This window comes from Rhinichthys klamathensis, unplaced genomic scaffold (genome assembly GCF_029890125.1).
Source record: "Rhinichthys klamathensis goyatoka isolate OS25496 unplaced genomic scaffold, OSU_Roscu_1.1 h1tg000593l_1, whole genome shotgun sequence".
Classification (NCBI taxonomy): domain Eukaryota; kingdom Metazoa; phylum Chordata; class Actinopteri; order Cypriniformes; family Leuciscidae; genus Rhinichthys; species Rhinichthys klamathensis.
The window spans coordinates 346,350-367,570 of record NW_026607050.1 but is presented as its reverse complement, the minus strand read 5'-3'; the positions used below and the strand labels follow the sequence as shown (position 1 = coordinate 367,570).

The 21,221-nt window shown below is 39.0% G+C and overlaps 1 protein-coding gene across 9 annotated transcripts in view; it reads right to left on the bottom strand.

Moving 5' to 3' along the window:
• The window catches only part of kcnip4a (potassium voltage-gated channel interacting protein 4a), a 248,446-nt gene that overhangs the window by 29,805 nt on the left and 197,420 nt on the right, over nucleotides 1-21,221 (bottom strand). The gene's annotated exons all lie outside the window — the stretch shown is intronic.

Genomic DNA, 21,221 nt, shown 5'->3' with positions numbered 1-21,221 from the left:
TACCATGGTATGATGCATCGTTGGAGAAACTAACCAACTAGTCACGACTGTTTCCTCGAAATTGTAGTAACATGGTCGCTCCTCTGTCGTTTGAACCACATTGTTTCAGCAATATGACTGTCGTTAATAATGTCACACGTAGGTGGAAGACTAATAACTTCAGCAATAAAGATGCTGCTGTAACGATCATGGCACCTAATGACTACTTCACTGTTTTTGTTCCGAGTCATTTATTTGATGTTTGATTCATCGTAGTTCCCTTGCGCATTTTACGCAAATGCACACTTCAAAAACAGCAGGAACTGTTGGCACACTAAAATATATCTTGAAATGTACAGTATATACAATGAAAGATATAGGGCCCTGTCATACAAGTGTTTTTTGCTAGTTTCAGCCCGACGCAGTTATCATTTTCACGTCCTGCACCACGTTGTTTAAATAGCAAATGTATCTGAAAACGAGCTGTGTTCAGGCGCCAGTGATGGAGTACTCGAGTCCTGGACTCGGACTCGAGTCCGACTCGAGTCCTTATTCTCTGGACTCGAGTCCGACTCGAGACTCCATGCTCTGGACTCGTGACTCGACTCGGACTCGCGGACTGATGACTAGTGCTTGGACTCGGACTCGAGAATATATAAGATCGGACTTGAGCATTCATCAAATGAATGACGTTGTTTCTGACTAAATAGGTTATAAAAATTTGATATAAGATGTTACACTTTTCCTGTTTCGGGGTCCAAGACCGGCCGTGATCTATTTTTTCCCTCACAGACACTGCTACCGCTCGCTCTCCTTGCTTGACAACACACTCACTGACGTCACTCACTTTACGCTGCATTCTCGTGAGAGAGATAACGTAACACTCATTTAACACTAGATAAGTTCCTCTACATCTAATCAGCCATTTCGATTTTGGCACGCTTTGCAGCAGCTGAGCTGACCACAAAGGAGCGCTGAGCCAAAGTCGGATGCGCTCAGCGCTTAATCCCGCTTATCATACGATAACACAATTATGTTTATTTTAGCTAACAAACTAGACGGCGACCTTTACTATGTCACACATCGCAACCACTCTTTTCCTGCGGAGTTATAGCGATATAGCACTGCATTTGCTGGTTTTTGCCGCAGTTACATTGGGATTTAGTTTGCTTTTCAAAATTTCAAAATTGTTTTTCTTTTACCATATTCGTCAAGAAGAATGCATTTCTCCTCCTCTGTCCAATTAGGCTTTCTTTTTTGTTTTCTTTATCCATTCCAGTTGACTGATCATCCAAAAATGTATTTAAACAATTAAATAAATATAATCGTGCCACAGCTAGTTGACAATGATTTGATCTAAGGTCAAAGGCAATTCTAGTGATATCATACACGTTTCTAGCTGCAAGAAAGAGTGCCTGAAAAATGTTGCTTGATTTGGCTTAAGTGTATATAATTTCGACTCGGACTCGAACACGGGACTCGAGACTCGACTCGGACTTGAACTCAGGTAATGGTGACTCGACTTGGACTCGACTCGGACTCTTCTTTGGTGACTCGGACTTGGACTCGGACTCGAACACTGGGACTCGAACACTGGGACTCGAGACTCGACTCGGACTCGACAGTTGGTGACTCGACTACAACACTGTCAGGCGCATTGTTGGCGCGTTGCTATTTTGAGGCAACTGAAATAGACTGCGCCATTGACCAACAAAAACCTGGTCCAAAGTCAATGGCGCAATATTTTTTTTTGTTATTTAAAGAGCGCGTAAGTAATGTGCGCCTATAGACGGATCCACAACGCGTGTACACTTTGGTTCCCGCACGAGCAGATCCGTTTCCTTGCTAGAGAAGCGTTCAGGTTTTCCGCTTGCAAATTCCACCATGCCGTGAATGCAACTGGGTTTTAAAGGGAATGGGAGATGAGACTCTGATTTGCTTATTGCACGTTATGCCCAAAACACACCCATTACTCATTAAGAGAATAGGGACAACCCTTTTAGACCATGCGTCGGGCGCAGACCATTTTTCCAGCCAATAAACTAGCAAAAGTGGATTCGGATACACCCTAAGTGTGCTTGCGCCCTGCGCTTTAGACCATGCGCTTAGATCGTTAAAATAGGGAACATAGAATGTAGTGAATGTTAGTTTGCTTATTGTGCCCAAGAGCATGACCTATTTACTGTAAGTCCAAATGTCATTTAAGAAACTATGCATCTAACCACAGCTCGAGAGCTGTAGTTCCAACCATGCAAGTTTGCGAATGTTCGTTGGAATTATGATTCCCTTTCTGTCAGTCACGTCGACGTTATGCCATTAGGGGTCTCACTTGGGAGCCCCAATCACCTCTGAGTTTATGAAAACAGCCAATGAAATTGGCAAGTGGAATTTGCATGCATAGCCACTCCTCCACACATACGGGTATATAAGATGGCAGCATGCATCCACTCTTTGTGTTTGTGCTAAGGAGCTGAGACAGTGTCCTGGCCATACATCGGGGAGTTCAAGGTTGTGGCAGGAGGGACATAATGTCTCTGTTCACTCCATCAGGCCTCATCGTGTCTCTTCAGTAAAATTTGGACTAAACCGCTTAATTCATATGGATTCGTTTTACGATCTCTTTATGAACTTTTTGAAGCGTCAAAGTGGTAGTTGCGTAGCTGTCAATGGAGGGACAGAAAGCTCTCAGATTTCATCTATAAGATTTGCATTTGTGTTCCGAAGATGAACGAAAGTCTTACGGGTTTGGAACGACATGAGGTCGAGTATGAAAGAATTTTCATTTTTGGGTGAACTAACCCTTTAATGATATAGAGCATGACGTTGTGCTTTATAACTTTACAGACCTTTTACATGCTCAAACAGCAACATGACACACTAAAGAAAGTTGAAAATGTAAAAAAGCATTATAGGTCCTCTTTTAATATGAAAAAAAAATCACTTGTCAGTACGATAAAGATTTACAAAACAGCAATTCAAAAAGTATCTCAAGGTCCAATAATCAATGAGTAATCTGGTTTTTTATGGCATGTTTTCTCATTAAGGACAAAACATGCCTATTGCTGCACTACAGATAATGAGTATGGCCTTCCCTTCAACACACGTATGCTTATGTAGCAGGATTGAATTTCCTGTGGGGAGATGCTGAGGTGATCTCGAGGGCCGCAGATGAGGTCAATACATCTGATCTTAAATCAGGACCATGAAGGCTACACACTCTGTGCTTTATCTGAATGGCAACAGTGTGACGGTGTGTAAAGCCATTTAAATGGTTTATGATGGTAAATGAGATAAACGGAGCAATCATGAAATAAACAAAATAAAGTTAGGTTTTGGGTTAAACCACATGTACCGTCAACCTTTTATCTATTTGCACTTGTTTATAAATCATTATTTATCGAAAGTAAATAAGTATTTTTGATTTTGATAGTCTTGCACTACTAGTTAAAAGCAATAAAAAAAATATTTTAAAATCTTTTTTAAAGATTAGACATGTATTAATTTCATGACAATAAACTCAAAAAACAAAAAAAGCTTGATAAAATGTTTTATTATTGTGAAAAAAATATTTTGCTCTAAATGTTTATGCTTAAATGCTTGAAAATACTTTTTTAGACAATAGTGTTATATTAATTTCTTAAAAAAGTAAAAAAAATGCAAAAATAAAATAATTTTAGATTTTTTTTTTAATGGATGTTGGATCAGATCGTGAAGGAAAAGCAGCCACAAATTCTTTCAATATGGTTAAAAGAAGCATTCGAGGATGCATCTCATAAAGCTGGTTGATAAAATAAAAGTAAGCTTTTTGCTTTTTTTGGTCCAATCTTTTGATTGGTAGTGTACTTCAAACTTCTTGGTGACTATTATCGGTGCTGACTTATGAAATAACAGAAGAATTATTTCAGTTATTTCAGAAGAAGTCCTTGATACTCAGCAAAAGAGGATATGATTGTAAGAAGAAAACACTTCTTTTGAAAGATGGAGTGAGACCCTTGAGTCTCTATCTAGCTGCAGCACAGGGCAGTTATCACTCCGAAAGATGTGTCTGGGTGGTAACAGCAGTGGTCACCATGGGGGCTGTCTGGGTAGTCATGGTACTTTTAATAAAGACCTCAGCTTAAATTAAAGATCCACCAAAAAATAACACAAGTAGCCATTTCACATGATACCATGCTGCATGTCGCCCCTGCCATGAGAAAAATAAAGTATATGCAGTGTTGCATGATCATTCAGCATGCACATAATACATGCAATGATGTCTCAGGTCTCATTCATAAAGTCTTGGGATTTCATTCTTAACTATTAATAGGTTAACATGGGATATAGGTGTAACTATTAAACATGCCATGCAGGGAAAATGTCCAAGCACTGGAGGAGTCCCATAGTAGTAAGTTAAGTTAGAACATAAATTCAAATGTAATGTGACAAACTTTTCATCTTTAAAACAATGTTAAGGTGAGATTCTTAATACATAAGGATGCTTTATGCCTGGTATCATTCCATCAATGCAAGAACAAGGCGAGTCGGTCATGATGCATTTTTGCCATTCTCAGGAAAATTCTTGCTGAGATCAACAAAACTCTGATATGTGCAGCGGGTGACAGTGGGCTCATATATACATCAAATGTGGGAGATTTATATCTATCCGAAAACATGCCTTCAAGTCATTCCACATATAAAGCCTGTAGAGTCTCTGGAGTGCAACAAAAGTTTCAGCACGATTACCACAAGACAGTAACGAGACTTATGAACCAGTGCAACACGTTTGTGCTCGAGGGTCATTCCTATGATTCCTATATGCCTTTTGAGTCTTGAGTTGTGGCATTCATAAACACTGAATTTCAACGCATCATTACAATACACACCAACAACAATTGATAATAGCTGAGCAGCAAATCAGCATATTGGAGAATAATTTCTGAAGGATCATGTGACATGATGCTGAAAATTCAGGAATAAATTAAATTTTAAAATATATTCCAATAGAAAAGAGTTATTTTTAATTGTAAAACTTTTTCCACAATATTTTACTGCATTTATGATGAAATAATAATGCAGCCTTGATGAGCAGAAGATAAAATATCTTAATTATTCCAAATGTTTAACCAGTAGTGTAGGCTAATTTATGAGACACATTAAATAGCATTGAATACTAAATATTCTATTAGATTATCACTGAATAAAGAAATAGATCAACCAAAAAAGGCTCAAATAAAAAAGGAAAAATAAAAACTGCTTAATAAAAATTGAGACATTAATATCCAGTTTGTGTACAAAAATACAACGGTCAAACACAGGACAGGCTACTATGCTGCAGTGGTCACACAGTAAATTCCCAAAGGAACTAAATGTTCACAGGTTTCTAATGCAGGGCTTGAACTTCTGCTCACCATATGGTACAATACAGAACTGGTTCAAATCAGAGTGATGAAGATTGATTATTGGCAGAGATGTGGGTCTACAAAGCTAATTCTGTACTGCATCAAGCTAAATTCTGCCATTTTGTTTTTGGTGTCTGGAAAGGCCAAAGTTACTCCCTCGACTATAGGGTTCCCAATATCACTATTGCTCATACTGAAGGTTAATCTACAGTTTTGGGGCCAGATTTACAAAATAGGATGGATCATTTCCTTGATGACCAACACAATCTACCAAGAGCAGTGCAAATTAGCATCTGGTCTTTTTGGGGCGGTAAATAATGGCGCAAATACCAGTAAATTGATGAGCGCAAACCTTAGTAAATCACCTCGTGTGATTCATTTAAATACTCTCCGGGGGGGGTGGCTCTCTTCCACAGTGAATGGCTGCCCGCTACTCCGGGTGTGTGTGTCCACGGTTTGCAGTGCGTGCGTGTGTGTGTGTTCACTACTCACTGCTCCTAATGTATGTGCACTTACTTGGATGGGTTAAATGCAGAGGACAAATTCCGAGTATGGGTTACCATACTAGGCCTCTACGTCACTTTCACTTTTTTAACTCATAGGAACCACCTAACAATTACAGAACCACCTAACTGCCCCATAGCAACACCCTAGTAACCACCTACAACACCTTAGCAACATGGCGATACATTTAGGCAGAAAATCTGTCTTTAGAAACTCTACACTGAAAAAAAAAATGGTGTAGGATTTACTTTAAAATACTTTTTTACTCAGAAATTGCTAGTAAATTTCACCTAAAACTACAAAGAACACACTGAATTAAATTCACCATGAAATCAAAATTGACAATTCTTATTTTTTTATGGCATATTGTAGTATTATAAATAATATATCCATGCACATCATTATTTCTTAAAACTCATGTGCCCTCATAATCTTTAACCAAAATATCTCCCTCTTGCAGCGACATCTCTTCTCTGATGATATGTTTATTGGTGCGAGGGCGGGGCCATCTGTCTGTCACTCACATGAGATTGACCAATAGCAAACCACAACCATCCAATCAATGCACCATGGACAAACTCAAGTCCCACCTTCTTGTTCAAGAAGCCGTTTCACTCAAATTTACGTCACAAAAGGCAAGGAATTAGAAAGACTGCAATAATATCACTTGTAAATCATACAGTGCTTCAATAAACGTTTTATTTACAACTTTTTTGTACAGTGTAGTTAGCGTTATTGATGAAAATGGAACATTTCAGCACTTCACCCATGTGCAACAAAAGTCTAGCATAACACTATATCAATTTTCTAAAAATATAGCACATTTATGTGGTTGAGTATATTATGAAGTCTGGATAGTTTCATTGATTCAAAAATTTTCCCTTAGAGTCCTGCATGATTTTACAACTCATTTTATGACTTCCTTCTTCCTGCTGCCACCTATCACATCTCTCTTTGTTTCTCCACATCTATAATGTATATGCACCTCAGCCCGGACAAGTGCGGTTTTATGAGCCTGGACACTTCACAGCTTTCTGTCCCTCAGAGAGTCAACACCTCACTACTTTCCAGTCTGCTCCCAGACATGACCACCCACTCGTGGCGTCAAAAATGCAGCCTCAGAAACAAAGGGAAAAAAAACAGGTCATTGTCCAAAGAGGCCACAACTCAAAAACGACGAGCACGCTCTCTAAGTTACACGTAAAATAACACACACGGGAGCTCCGTTAGACACTGCTTAAATCTGTTTTATTATGGATTTTGACAAGGTCAAAAGAGTACAGGCAATTCAAGCTCCCACAAACAGAGACATGAATAAAATGATCTGTCTTGAAGGTGTATTACTTACTAAGTGGCTACTGAAGCGTAAAAGGATGTTGATTGCACAGGAATTACTGATTGGGTTCAAACTCGCACAGTATTAAAATGGTAGACTTTGGTTCACTATGGGTGTGACATTATGAAATCGAGAAATATTTTGGGTTCAGTACAAGTTAAGCTCAATTGACCTTGACTTGTCCCTCGTTTCCTTAAAAAAATGTATACGCATTATAAACCACAAATACTGTGGGGATGAAACACACAGCATTATTCAGTGTGTTGACGTAATTTCCACTGAAACAGGAAGACAGGGCAGGACATATCGAACAGCTCCTCCCCTTTTAAAAAAAACCCCAATAGCGTTTAGTTTATATCACAGCTCAGCCAGAGCCGTTGAGCTTGGTAAAACCTCAGTTTCCTTCTAATCTCTAAAACATCCTCCTAATCTCTTCCACATCGCTTTAAAATAGCATTCTGTGAAGAATTGAAATGGGTCCGTTACGTTTTCTGGTCTGCATCGTGTCTCTGGACCGGAGCAGACTGTGTGTGCGCTGTGGCGCTCGTGACACTATTGTAAAACCAGACTTCATTCGCCCCAATGGAAAGGATATTTACACTGTCTGAATCGTTCCCTATCCCCTATACAGTGCACTATGTGTCATTCACCATGTAGAAAATAGTAAATGTGTAAACAAGTGCCCGATTTCAGCCGCAGTTTCAGCGTCTATTTATAATGTAGGAGGCGGGACGCTTTAGATTCTAGAGAGCATTTGATTGGGCAGTAAATCTGATGAGATGCTGAAGTGCAGAGTGATGTCATCAAAATCCTTTATCCATATTGGCAGAAGTGAGAGACTATGTTTTGAATGTTAATATCTTCTAAATACGAAGTTTTTGTTTTGGAGCACACTAGTTTACAAGACTAACATAGGCCTACCGGTAGTCATACTAAAAGCAAAAAAACTTCAATTTTGATATCACGGAGACTTTAACTTCTGTTGAACCTGGAGTTTTCCATTAAACTCTTTTGAAAACATCTGTGCCTTGATGTCAATTACCACAGAAACTGATTCATCGCTCGATTTGCAGAAACAAAATAAAACCATGCTTACTGTATCGTCAGGCGCTTACAACATCAGTCTATGCGACAAGCTCATATTATTTTTTAATTCATATGCGTGTCATTTGAGCTGTAAAGTTGTCTAAATTATCTTTTTAGCGGTGTTACTGTTATAATACTGTAATAATACTTCCATTGGATTTTTCTTCATGTACACTTTTTCTGGAATCCTTGTGTGTGTTGTGCAAATTTACAGGTTTACATGGTCATGACAAGAGTTGAAACGCTAGATAATGAAGCAAATATATATTTTTTTTTACTATTTTGAAAATGTTGACGTTTGCTCATGTTTTCATTATGCCTGGCATGCAGACAACCAGAAAGTTTAAAGGACTCAGGCAACAAATGCTTCTGAAGGCCAATGAAATGTTCAGCAGGATATTTGGTAACGCTTTAGATTACAGCCCGGAAAGTACTGTGTAATTAAGAGGAATTTACAGTGTAACTTTCTGTAATTATAGTGTACCTATAAAGTACTTACATGTAAGTATAAGGGAACAATATGTAAAGTTTGGGGAATAAAGGGGTAACAACCAGGAGAAATAAACAAATATTTATACTGTAAGTATTATAGAACTAAGAGATACTTATTCTACTATTATGATACAACAATCTTACATTTGGGAGCAATTTAGCGAGAACATACACTGCGTACCTTTTTGTAATAATTGTGTACCAAGGCAATACATACTGTATAGGCTTTTTAAAAATGACAGGGTACACAAAGTGCATATGTTTAAGTTTGGGCTAACATGTTTCAATGCAAGAAAAGCTAAGACTATTGCAATTTTTTTTAATATACTGGGTAACGAGAACCACTTTCATTTACGGCCCGCAATGTCACACGTAACTACATGGAACAAGAGGGTAACAAGCACCACTTTAATTTACAGCCCGCAACGTCACACTTTCCCTGTAACTACATGGAACAAGAGGGTAACAAGCACCACTACATGAAACAAGAGTATCTTTCCCCAATATTTAAGCAAAAGTTGCTATAGTTTTCGTTTTCAGTGCACTTTTGTTAAAACGATTTCTTTATAAATTGTATATATTTTATATTTTATAAATAGATATGTACCCTGTAATTTTTAAAAAGCCTATACAGTATGCTGGTTCACCATTATTTCAAAAAGGTATGTTCTTGCTAAATTGCTCCCAAATGTAAGATTGTTATATCATAAAAGTAGAATAAGAACCCCTTAGTTCTATAATACTTACAGTATAAATATTTGTATATGTTACCCCTTTATTCCTCAAACTTAAAATATTGTTCCCTTATACTTATATTGTAAGTACGTTATAGGTACACTATAATTACCGAAGGTTACGCTGTAAAATCGCTTTAATTACGCAGTACTTTCCGGGCTGTAATCTAAAGCGTTACCGGATATTTCATTGGTTTTGGCAGTGCTGATTTAAAAGCTGTAAAATATGCGAGCACATTTCCCCTCCCATCCCATCCACCTGCTGAACTTCACTGGCAGTAATCGACACACAGATGTGCTGTAATGAACCACTCAGAAATGCATCTGCTGCTGCTCAAAGATGGACTTGAATATGTTTTCTGCACATTTACCAACACAAATGACATCAGACACCTTAGGAGGTAATGGCGCAGAAAATGGCAAACATGATAGTGATAGATGGACTATCACTACACTGAGTTAAGGTTCAATTTCAGTGCTTCAATTCAACTGTAACCAAAAGCATTTTATGGCATATAGAAAATATGTGTCATTATATATATATATATATATATATATATATATATATATATATATATATATATATTTGTCATATATATATATATATATTTGATACATCATGCTTTTATGGCTCATATAGTATGATATAGGACAATATGGAGCTCATACTAGAAGCAAAAAAAAAACATCTAAATTTTATTCAGATGCACAAACTGAGAAAAAATATGTAATTTTGTGCAAATGCTGATATTTATATGGCCGAAAAGATGAAATTCTGTTAGCTTGTAATGTAAATCAATTTCATTTTTTGTATACTAATGTATCATTTTTGATACTCACATTTTAACATGATTTTTCTAAATAATGATGTATGGCTAGTAAATGTACGTTGCTTCAGTCAGTAAGTGTTCATCTTGAAATATTACTAACTAACAATATAAAAGTTATTCTTACGTTTACTTTATTCAAATCAGCAAAGATTTCACAGCGAAAAGACACATCTATCACAATTTTAGAATGATACTAAAGGCTTTTTTTTTGCTAAAAACCTTTAAACTATCAAACAGAGGACAGAAGGCATGTAGTTTGTGTACAAACACAACGTTCTTTTGATCATGTTGATAATTTAGAGACCTTAGAATTATTTTGCATATTGAATAGGCTTTACAGGAATAAATACATATTTTCATGAATAAATGATCAGAAAATGAAACCTTAAAAAAAGATTTATTTCAAACTAACAGTGAAAAGTTCATGTGACGTGTCCAATGATGACAATATTCGACAGCTAACAGCCGGTTTCATGCTTACTTTACGAGGTCAGACTACTTGACACGTTGACTTAAATAAGTACTTACAGAACATACTAGGCACATCCTGAGTTTAGTCTGTTTTAAAGGGATAGTTTACCCAGAAATGAAAAATGAAAGTCTTCTCTCACCCTCACGTCGCTCAAAAACTGTGTATTTCTTTCAACTGTGTTACATAAAAGAGAATATTTTAAGGAATGTATCAGTATTTTTGTCTATACTTTGGAAGTCAATGGTCAGCAAAACAGAACAGATCTTCTTTTCTGTTACATAAAAGAAAGAAAGTTTGGAACGACATGAGGGTGACTAAATAATTACAGAATTTTCATGTCAGAATAAACAATCCCTTTAAAACTGACAGCCCTAATATCTACATATACTCCAAAGCCATTTGTATGCTTGTTAAGATACATCAGCAATCCAGCTGTTCTGTTTTCTTATTTTGCACATGGCAACATTGTGGGGAAATAGCTGTCCCTTTTCATCTGTAATGACACTAACTATTAACGTCAATACCTATTTCAGAGGCGTTCGGTCTCTATTATAGGTCACTGCGGTGAGGCGTATGTTTAGATGCTAATAAAATGAAGCTTCGAATATCTTCTTTGTCTCCTTTTCAGCCAGAAACGTCGGCTCAAGCTTCAACACCAACCAAACCTGACATCACATTTCCAATTTCCTGTGCACTTCGCTTGCTTCCCGTTTGGTTGAATCTACCAGCGACAATTGGTGACTTATTTTATACTTTTCCACACTCTGAATGAATGGTTTGTGTTATTTGCCTAGGTGTACAGGCAGAATGAGGCAGCCACAGTTGTCCAATGCATCAATAGCTATGTGTCCATCCACCTATTTTTATGCTAAATTTAGGATATCACATAAAAAAAAAAAAAACACTGGATGGAAACACAATAATCGGATAATCATAATAAATAATCGTTTGTCATCTCAACCTGGCAACCTATAACCCAGTTGTGGAAAGCTTAACCCCCCCATCCCATCCCCCTCTCGTTGCACCGAACGGTCCCCGCACAAATCTCCCGGATTTTGAAAACCAAATGTTGACAGCTATGAGATACACACAAATTCTAAAAATGTGTATTAAAAAGAGAAGACATGCGTGTAAACTATGATGGGAACACATTCCCTAAATAAATCCCTTGATGCGCAACAAACAACTCACATGACTTTGCCTCAACAGTGGATGTGGTTGGTCTAAACAGTGAACCAATCACATTGGTGTGATTTTTTTATTCCAAACCAGTACAGTGAAATTCCCTCCCTACAGCTAATTTCTTTGGTTAAGGTTAAGGGTAAGGGTGATGGGTAGAGTAAGGGGCTGTTTACGCGACACTGTTTTCAACTAAAAACGTAAAACGTTTTATGCGTTTTGGCCGTTCGTTTACACGACAACGGCGTTTTTGGTGCCTGAAAACGCAAACTTTTGAAAGCGGGTTTCAAAGTGAACGTTTTTGAAAACGGTCTCCGTGTAAACGGCAAAAACGCGAATCTCTGAAGATGATGACGTCATGCACATGCGTATTACGTGTTCAATCTATAGTGTTTCATCGCCATCTAATGGCCTGGCAGCAGAATACAGCGTTTTAGTCGTTTTCGCAGATCCGTGTGAATGGGAATCGTTTTGACAATGGTGTCGTCTGTACGCGGAAAACTCAAAAGGAAAAAATTCTCAGTTTTAAGCATCGTTGTCATGTAACCCTTAGTCTCAGCCTCAGACGTCACGCCCACGGAACGTTGGCTAAACGTCTGATGCATATGGTACATTTAACTGGAAACACTTCAGGAATGTCGAAGTCGTCATCTGATTGGTTGAATTTTATCATATTTCCGGGGGGTGCGAGTGTCGCGTTTATTTTCGGTCTGCCGGGAAACAAAGCGCAGACGTGTGATTGCGGAAGAAAAACTGTTGTGTTTACATGAGTGACAATGAGCATTTATCAAGATCAGCTAAACGTAGGATTCTCAAAAGTATGCGAGGTTCACGGCGTAGACTCTTTAAGAGATGTCCAGGAGTTTTGTTTGAGGCACTTAGTGGAGACAAAAAGAGATATTTTAGCCTGTTTGCCGACGGGATTTGGGAAGAGTATTATTTTCCAAGCCTGGCCGACCCTTTGTCAGCATTTATAAGGATTCCCAGCAGATCCAACTTTACTAGTTGTGTGTCCCGTCCTATCTATTACATAGCTGTCAACCCTCCCGTTTTTTCCGGGTTTCTCACGTATTTTAGCTCTTTTCCCGCTGTCTTCCCGTTTTATTATTTTCCCGTAAAATATCCCGTATTTTTACGCTCTGATTGTGTGAGACGTACATGCTCGGGCAGATTCGGCTTGAAGTCGTTCATCCTCGGATGCGGCGCCGCGCGCGCTGTTACAAAAAAAGCTGTGCACATAGCCAAGCGAAATGGGGTCTTGCCGGTCTTGCGCACCCAACGCGTAATCTTTGCCGCGCTCGTGCGGACGCGTCAAGTATAAACAATTATACTCCGTGTCAGCGCGCGCTTTGATCGGTAAAGAAGCACAGACCTCTCCCTAATCATCTCCAGCAGCCCCCGAAGCACCACGTACCGTTTCCCTCGTAAGCTGATAATAGTATTTAAACATTCTCTGATAATTTTTTTTTTAAAAATGACACACTTTCTCTAATACACACACACACTGTCTCTTTCTCTCTCACTCATTTGTAGTTATAAACTCTTTAGACTTTTAATGATTAGTGCTTTATTTTTAAAGTTTGTGGTGGGTAAGAATCGTGTAAAAAAATTCCCTTATTTTGGGGATGGATTCCGGGAAATCTCCCTTATATTCAATGTTCAGTGTTGACAGCTATGATCTATTATGGAAGATCAAGTGAAATACCTAACTGTGAAGGGGATATCAGCCGCGTTTGCGGGCAAACATGAAACAACAGACGCTGACATCGCAGCTGGCCGATTCAGTATTGTGTTCGGTTTTCTTCTCCTTTGATTTTCTATGCTGACTGACTTGTTGCACGCCGGTCTGTTGTTGTGGGGACATTTCCACGTGACGCTGAACGAAACGAACTGTAATTGGTTGTTTGACATGTCGGTCAAACGGCCTTATGGGCGGGCCTTGGCCAAAGAAAGCTGCTATGAGTTCCAGACCTTCAGCCGTCAGTCTGAAGGTCTGGCTACGCGAGACTATAGCCGCTTTCCGACCAAGTAGTTACAGGAACTTAGTTATAGGAACTGTCCACTTTTAAACAGTTCTAAGAACTACTCTCCCCCAAACTCGGTTTTGCTGTTTGCGTTCGCACTGGCCAAGTGGCCATAGGAACTGGTAGGAGGGGTAAGGGAGTGACGCAAGCACGGCGGCGGCGGCGCCACATACAACAACAACAAACCAGCGTGGAGGAGGCTATCGGAATGTTCCTGTTCTGCCTTGCCGGGACCTTAATAACGAGTACGAACGGCGGCGTTTAAAGATCTTGAGTTCTGTACAGAGAAACACAGAAGACGAAGGCTCCAGCGTAATATGATCTTAAATAATATGATGGAAGAAGATAGAAGAGCAGAGCGCAGGAGGCAAACAAAACGACGGGTAAGTTTAGCAAGCATTAGCAATTAGCTGGTTTAATGCGTTATGTTTGTCTTAAGTTATGAGTTAGATACATGGGCGAATTGCAACAGACAGTGAAGAAAATGTGTTGACAGTGGGCGTGACTTATAAGTTGAACCAATCAACGTAGACCTAGGGAAAGGGAACTAAAAAAGTCCTCGCTCTAGACTAGGTACTGAAAGAGTTATAGGAACTACGGTCTGAGGAACTAAAAAATCCCCAACTTAGTCCGGTCGGAACACGCGAAAAAAAGGGTTATAGGAACGTTAGATTCTAGGAACTGCAAAAGTCCCTCCGGTCGGAAAGCGGCTTATGTAACCCTTAGAGATTAGTGTTTGGTGTAGGCAATCACCACTGTGATTGACATGACCAATGGAATCTTTAAAATCATCTGTGGGGCGGAGTTTTCGTTGAACTGGTTTGGGGATATTACAGATATTTTGGGCCAGTTTCCCAGGAAGTGACGTTTTGTTCTCTTGAACACGGTGCTTTATTTACAAAAGTTCTATGCGATATTCCGATTTTGTGCACAAGTTACATTCTCAACTTTGGATGGAAACAGCTAATGTGAAACTTAGTATAAGTACTAGTTAGACCAACAGAATAAATATATGATATATTGTGTGTAATGAGGTACACACAATAAATAACCCAGTAAATCCACCAGTATAAATGACTTTCCCTCTCCACATTTATATTCAGGGTGTTTTATGAAAGGCTTTTCAAGTTGAAAAGTTGAAAGAGCAGCCAAATAGGAAACACTAATGAAGCACAGATGGCCAGTAGACACAAAGGACAGGTCTTTCTTCCCTCAGCATTATCCGGGACACACAATACTCTCACAAACACACTCAAGACCGGAATTACTAGGAGAGAGTTGCGTCAAAACAACCGTGAATAGCTCCTGAATGACCTTCATTGTGATTTGGTCAAGGACATGAAAAGAAGACATGAAACGACAGCCTTTTTTTGAAAAAAATAATGACAACGAAAAGCCAACATATACATTAATCTATGCCCAGATCATTTCTGGTCATTTTGTTTGAAGAGTTCAGCTGGAGATGGATAATCTCTAAAGCAATTCTTTGCAATCATGTGCTTAGAAAGACTGGATTCTGGCACAGGCTATTCTGCTGTAATATAGAGCCGCAGAGTCTGACTAAACATGTCTCCTTTTGCCATTATTCAGTCTGCTTTTCTCTGAGAGCTGTCTAAGAGACTGCCTTAAAAGAGATGCTTTCTCTGTAATGGAACAAGCCTAGTGATGGACTATAGCAACTCAAAAATGTAGCTACCCGCTGCTCTACAGAAAATGAGCTAAGCTAAATTGAACTGAAAGGAGCACTACTCAACACTAAACTCTAAAACCTAGTGAGCTGCTTACATGTGAGCCGCTGTCTTTTATTTCATTTTTTAAAAACAGTACTTTAATATAATATTAATGAAATAAAAGGACACTGAAGTGTATTTAAAGAGAGTACACTTTCATGACTGTTTCTTAAAACCTTTAAAAAGTGCACTTTGTATTAATGTCAAATTAAATGTTTTACTTTTACATCATTACGCTTTAATAATCTCTTGTCATGCTTTAAAAGAAATACAAAGTTCTGTCATGAAACTCTAGATGGCGCAGGCTGATACGTCCTTGACTCAATTTTTTAGCAATCGCATCGTCATCTACATAGCGCAGCTGATTGGTTGCTGTGGCAGCGTAGCAGATCAACTACGCCAAGACCAAATATATTAACATTGCCATATCCATTACCATGCCAATCTCTCAGAGAGTTGTCATGACAGAAGAAATACCCTTATTTTGATGTGTGGACTAACATTGGCTACTTGATAAAGTACACATGTAAAGTACTTGATTCTTATCTTACTGATGAGCCAAAACATTATGACCAGGTCACAGGTGAAGCGAATATCATTGATCATCTCCTAACAAGGCCACATATCAAGTATTGAGTATATTAGATGGTAAGCAAGCAATTCGCCTTTGGCTAAGCCACACCCTAGAATGTAGATTGACCAATCACAGCGCTGCCAAGAACGAGTTCCCACAGAGGTCCGACACTTTTTCACAGCGCTCCATTGACTTTAACACAGGCATCTCATATTTTTGGTCTCGGCAGGCTATTACCGTCGTAGTTTTATCAAAAATATGGTTAAACGTTGTGCCTGGGGCATTTGTAACACAGATAGGCGTTTCCCAGAGAGGTTGGAGGGGGGTGTCCGTTTTTTCCCTTCCCAAAACCGAAGTCAAATCCTGACAAGTGTCGTCTAGCTAGCACACGCTGCTAATAAATACAACGTTATATTCGCGTAGTCCGTTTGCTTTGTAATAACGATTATAGAAGTGAATAGAGACCTACCCAGCTTTGCATGAACAGTGTTGCTCCTTGATATTGTTAGTTCCAGCCTCCGTCTCGATTAGTAGGATATGCGGTGGTTCATTTTTTGACTGTGACCGGTATGCTTTTGCCTCTGTTTGGATGCCTTGTTGTTCCTTGCGTTTCTCCTGTATGTCGTGAATATAGCCTTCGAACGTATATTGCAGCCCCTTTTGCCTACTTCTATCGGACACTTTATTTGCTGCTTTATAAAAGTTTGATAAAATTTCAGCAGGAAGAGCTGTCACAGCATAAGCCATGTTGATACCAGAGCCCAGATGAAGTTTGTTTGTCGGACGTAGCAACAGTAACTAAGGGGGCGGGGCTTAGCCAAAGGCGAATTCGTTCTCATTACCAACGTTTTGGATGCAGGAGAAACGGGCGGGAATAAAGATCTGAGCGACTTTGATAAGGGCCAAATTGTTATGGCAAGGCGACTGGGTCAGAGTATCTCAGAAACAGCAATACTCGTGGCCGTGGGTTGATCATAGTCAGCAGTGGTGAGAATTTACCAACAGTGGACTGAGTAGGGACAAACCACAAACCGGCGACAGGGTGTCGGGCGGCCGAGGCTCATTGATGTATGAGGGCAACGAAGTTCCATTTTCATAATGGTTATGGAACGTGTCACAACCATAAAGTTGGACAGCTCGTCGTCTGTAGAAAAATGAAGCCAAAATATCTCAGTAACGGTCGTAATACCAACGGTCGTTAAGTCATTCAGAGCCCGAGTCTACACAATACTCAGTTATTTGATGCTATTAAAATGGGGTGTAACCAACTAAAACCAAACGTATTGGAAAAACGAGCACTTGAACATATGTCTACATGATGAGAACTACCTAAAAATGACAGAAACTATCTTTGAAATTTTTTTTTTTGAAGTGTAATTGGATTGTTTAGTTTGGCTTGCATCCCATTTGATTACATGGAGAGGGGGTGGGGTTTAAGACCTTTACTGTAGCCAGCCACCAGGGGGCGATCGAAATGCTTTGGCTTCACTTTTCAGGACTTGTGTGGCACAATTTTTCAAAACCATAGACTGTAAAAAAAATATGGATGTAGTATCCGTGACATCACCCGTAGGTTTCTGAAGAGCATTTTTGAAGCCCAAAGTGGGCGGAGCCGCCCGTCGCCATCTTGGCAGCGAGTCACCGTGTGTCAGTCCCGGATAACAGAAATTGGGTAAAGAGGCGGGATTAGCTGAGGTGACGTGACGGCTAACAGACAGCAGACAAACGGCTAGTAGTGATAGCAGAGGCAATCCACCTGTCACTCAAGTGGCCACGCCCTTAATTATGCAGAACTTTAAGGCTTAATATAATTTAAAATGATGAGTTAAAAAGAAATTCATCCCCCTCAGTTGTCATGAAGGGCAAAATTAGCTCTATAGACCAAAACCACTTTTTCGTACCAGGCTGTAAACATATTTTTTTCTGCTGTAAAGTTGGGCATATTAACATGGGTGGTCTATAGCGGCTAGTCGATGGATTGCAGCTTATGTCACTTCCGTGTTGGATTCAAGAGAGAGACTGGAAGGTTGCCGCTTGGTCAAAACACAATTCTATAACCAGATATAAAGGAGCAGATTTGATATAGAATATTGCACAATGCTGTTAGGCTACATGATTTTTAATCCTGGGTTATGCACTTTGGATTACCATTATTAAAAAGAAGTGATAAATAAGCAGTCACACCCAAGGAAACTGTTAGTAATTTAAAGAATGGCAAGTCGCTGTGGTTTTATCTTCCAGTAACTTTATTTTAGACTTGTCCTGTGGCATTCATTAATGAATATAATGTTTAAAGTGATATTTTGTTACTCTGAATGAAACCATATTGATTAGAGTGGCTATTAGAGTGGATAATTAGCCTTACAATTGGCCCCACAGTTACAGCCAATCCCCTGATATCTGAAACACCGCCAGCACAATTTCCCCATCCAGCTCTACATAATGGTGAACATGCTTTAATTAAAGAATTTGCTCTCTTGGTACCGCTTCAAGTGTGACAATATGATTTATGTGCTCCTCGCTGTAAAAACCTGATAAGCAATTATGAAGGAAAAGGTTAGTCTGTGTAAGTTCTGGGCGGATACAATTGTTGAAGTCGTGTTGAGGCTAAAGCCAGTCGGGAAGCAGATGAATGAGGTACACTTGACTATCACTGATCTCTTTGTTTGTGATCAAACACATTATCAGTTTGTCTTTGTGCCACTGATAGTCTCCGTGTACCTCATCTATCATTTAAGATAGGAAGCCTGACGTTGGTGACACCCCCTTTAATGAAGCCGCTGCTAACAAGAAGAGGTCAGCACTGTCAAGCTTCCACCGGCAGATACGGGAAGCTCCTGGAAAGCTAAGCTAGGATAATATTAGACTTTCTTTTCCTGAGTAACTTATAATTGAGAATTTTTTACAGCTAAACAAAACAAAGACGCAAGTTTAAGAATGATAACCACATTGCAGAAAAAAATATTGTACAAAAATGTGAGCTCATAAATATTGGAGGCTGTGCATCTTCGTGTTATGAATAATCATACAGTACGCTGGTGCTGGATTAGTTCGTATGATTTTCCCACATTCAGTTCATTAATTAAAGTCATGAAAATGCTGAAGGAGGATATTTGCTTGCATTGTTTTGATGGAAAATAATGAATTAAAGAGCCTTGCGTCTGTATTCATCTGCATGCACCACATCATCTTCAAAGCAATGAAGTAAAATAGGATTTAAATAGAGAAAAAAATGTTTGAGAAACAGTATCACTAATTACAAAGTCTTTTAACAAAGCTTCCCACATCATAAGTGTTTGGTGTTTATTTACCAAATGTGAGATTTAGTTGCATCAACCAGATCCAGAAGTTTACATCTACAAAAGGAAAAAAATCCTCATATTTTAAAAAACATGTACAAGCAATTCAATATTGTAAATATGAGCCATTTATGCACTCATACTGAAGAAAAATGATGAGCTCTGTATACATAGTCTGTAGATATTTGAAAACAGAAACTCTCTATTTAACCAGAGACTTAGAGACATAGAAGATATCAGATATCACAGTAGATATCACAGTATCATAAGTCGAAGATATCATAGAAGATATCATTTCATAAGAAGATATCATATCATAAGAAGATATCATAAGTCTCTGGTGTTCACAGAGTGTGTATGTGAAGTTTTAGCTCAAAATACCCAACAGATACTTTTTTAACAGCATGTTTACATTTTTTGGGGCTCAGAAAAAAGCGCAGTTTTAAGGTGATGATACACAGGGCAACTTTTTGAGCAGTGTTGCTGGGCAATGTTGCCGTCAACAGGGAACCAGATGAGACACAGGGCCCACGACTGATCTAAATTATCCAGATAGGAATGTATTGCCCCTTTTCAATGGGAAAGTGCCCAAGCAACAATCGCTCGGCAATATTGCCCAGCAACATTGCTCAAAAAGTTGCCCTGTGTATCATCACCTTTAGTGTGTATCCCTTTAAATGCAAATGAGCTGTTGCTGCCGGCCCAGAGGGCGGAGCCTCACGAGCTTGCGCTCAGTGTCAGGACAATCCATACAGTGTTGCCAACTTAGCGCCTTTGTCGCTATTTTTAGCGACTTTTCAGACCCCTTTAGCGACATTTTTTCTAAAAAGCGACTAGCGACAATTTTAGCGACTTTTTGGACAAACCTCAGTAACCTCCAAATGTTGCCAGCACTGTCCTGCGAGCGCGAGGTCTTGCTTTCTCCCTGTCAATCACTCTCTCTAGCGGCGTCTCCCGTTCAGTGAATGGCTGAGAGGAGCGCACGGCCGCTGACAGACGCGAATGAGAAATGTTTTTCCACGGACACGGACTTATCACTTATCTGCTTTTCTTTTGTTTTATATTTAAAGAATTTAGTTTGACCATTTTCATTTTATTTCTTTTCGTGTGCTTATTACTTGTAACACTCACTATCACAGAGCTTAGTTCATCCAGTTCCCTAACTTTCTCAATTCAGATAATGTTCCACATAGGCCTATAAAAATGTAATCATTCACTATATTATAGCTACTCGTTCTATTGTCTGAAAAAAAAAAAAAAAAAAAAAAAAAAAAAAACTTTATTTGACATTCGGCTATATTATATTAAAGTCGTATCCATAAACTCTCTCTCTCCCTTTCATTATCATCAAAATACACAGCGAAGTACACAAAACACTCGTTACAATTAGCAGTAAACAAATACACACCTTTTCAGTGGGTGCTTAAACTGGTAAACTGTACATCCGTAAAACGACTCGATGAGCTGTCATAAAGTGCGCGCGCTCTCACTTTCATTTCTGCCGTGGTCAGTAACGTTAGGCCTGTCACTCCAGAGACTGTACGCTGGGTCACGAACTGTTGCTACAGATCCATTCTTGAGTAACCACGAGAGTAAATGAA